Below are 2500 nucleotides of genomic sequence, written 5' to 3' on the forward strand. Positions count from 1 at the left end.
GCATATAATTTGTAATTTTTTATTTATTTTTTTTAAATTCCCGGGCGGCCACCGGGGGGCGCCGCGCGGCGGGTCTGCACCTCACTCTCGCTATGTTTTTACTTCACGGGTGGCTATTCAAATTTGTTTATTTTTTTTTTCATTTTCCCGGGGGGCCACCGGGGGGCGCCGCGGGGCGGGTCTGCACCTCACTCCCCCTATGTTTTTATTTCATGGGCGGCTATTTCTTAAAAAAAAATAAAAATAAAAAAAATTCCCGGGGTGCTGCTGCAGTGGCGCGGGGCGTCCACCGGGGGGCGTCCACGATTCGGTCGGGCCTGCACCTTGCACTCTCTCCCTATGTTTTCATTTCATGGGTGGCTACTTTAAAAATTTTCATTTTGTTATTTATTTTTTAATTCCCGGGGCGTCCATCGGGGGGCGCCGCGTGGGGGGGGGGGGGGGGGGCGTTTCTGCACCTTGCACTCTCTCCCTATGTTTTCATTTCATGGGTGGCTACTTTAAAAATTTTCATTTTGTTATTCATTTTTTCGATTCCCCGGGGCGTCCATCGGGGGGCGCCGCGTGGGGGGGGGGCGTTTCTGCACCTTGCACTCTCTCCCTATGTTTTCATTTCATGGGTGGCTACTTTAAAAATTTTCATTTTGTTATTCATTTTTTCGATTCCCCGGGGCGTCCACCGGGGGGCGCCGCGCGGCGGGGCGGGCCTGCACCGTGCACTCTCCCTGTGTTTTAATTTCATGGGTGGCTGTTTTTCATTTTTTTCAAAATAATAATAATAATAATAATAATAGTAATAATTTCACGGGGCGCTGCTGGTGCAGCGTCGCGGGGCGTCCACCGGGGGGCGCCGCGGGTCGGGGCGGGTCTGCACCTTACTCCCCCCAATGTTTTAATTTCACGGGTGGCTCTATTTTTTTTTATTTCAATTTTTTGCCCTCCCGGGGTGCTGCTGCAGCGCCACCGGGTGGCCACCGGGGGGCGCCGCCGTGCCGGCGGGCACCGGCCTTCGCCCCTGCCCCCTCCCCGGCCCCCCAGGGGCCCGTCAGGCCAAGGGGCGGCGGTCCACGGGAGGCCGACTCCCCTCTGCGGAGGCCCCGATGAGGTCGGACCGGGGTGCCCTCGTCCGCCCTGCGCTTCCGAGGCTTCGGGGAAGAGAGGGAGAAGCCGCCGCTGAAGGTGGCGCGCAGCACCGGTGGCGTGACCCGTGAGGGAAACCCTCCGGCGGATTGTTAGGAGAGGGAGAGAGAAAGCGAGGCGACTGGCCGGGGGGGCCTTCTCCCACCCGAGGAGGCCCAGGCCGGGCTCCAGGAGAGCACGGGAGATTCTGCGAGCGAGGCGTCCCAGCCAGGGCTCCAGGAGAGCACGGGAGATTCTGCGAGCGAGGCGTCCCAGCCAGGGCTCCAGGAGAGCACGGGAGATTCTGCGAGCGAGGCGGCCCGGCCAGGGCTCCAGGAGAGCACGGGAGATTCTGCGAGCGAGGCGTTCCGTGCCAGGGCTCCAGGGGCGACCGGGGAGAGAGCCCCTTCCGCCAGCGCGGGAGCCCCCGGAGGTCTCCCGGCAGGGCCGAAGGGGTACGGCCCTTCCCCTTCATCCGTTCCCTGCGGCGCAGCGCCACCCGGCGGCAGACAGGGGAACTGCAACCTCTGGAAGTCCCGATGAGGTCGGGAAAAAGGGCCTCGTGCCGGGACCCGGTTCCAGGAGGTCGGGTAAATTCCGCCGGCGCCCCGCAAAAGGTGGCGCGCAGCAGCGACGCCGTGACGTCCGAGGGAATTCCTCGGGCGGATTCATAGGTGGCGAAGAGGCGAGAGAGAGAGAGAGAGAGAGCCAGGAAGAGATCCGTGGGGGGCGCAGCGCGAGAAGGCTCGAGGCGCCCCCCGAGCCACCCTTCCGATCGATGAGGCACCCCGCGTCCCGGCGGGGAGGGACGATCGCTCGGCCGGAACCCAGGGGTCCCGGCCGGATTCACGGGCGAACCCGACCCTCCCTCGGCCCACGGCGCGCCCGGCACCCCTCCGCCGCGAGGGCGTCCGGTCCACCAGGCGTCCGCCTCGCGCTCCGACCCCCTTTCACCGGGGGGGACCGGGAGGGCAGGCGGGCCCCGTCCGACTCCAGGCGGTCGCGGTCTGCTCCGTCCGTCAGCCCCAACTCAGGCGTCCGACACCGCCAGGGGCTTCCGGGGAGGCCGTCCTCGCTCCCGGGCGAGGCGCTCACCCCCGGGCCCCGGCGGAGCACACGATTTCCCCGGAACCGCTCGAGCGTCGACCCGCGAAACAGTCCCTTTCCCAGAGAAGGGCCCGGCGCGCCGCCCGTCGCCCCGACGGCGCGGCGCCCGCACGCAGAGGGCCGCGGCCCGGCCCGCGGAGAGAAGGGCGGAGAGAGACGGGGCCGCCCCCCCCGCGAGAGCGACAGAGAGAGAGAGCCGGGGCGAGTCCCCGCGGCCGGAGGGCGCGAGAGAGAGAGAGATCGACCGAGCCGCGGAGACGAAGAGCGAGGGCGG

Source organism: Taudactylus pleione, unplaced genomic scaffold (genome assembly GCF_031769625.1).
Source record: "Taudactylus pleione unplaced genomic scaffold, aTauple2 ptg002998l, whole genome shotgun sequence".
Taxonomy (NCBI): domain Eukaryota; kingdom Metazoa; phylum Chordata; class Amphibia; order Anura; family Myobatrachidae; genus Taudactylus; species Taudactylus pleione.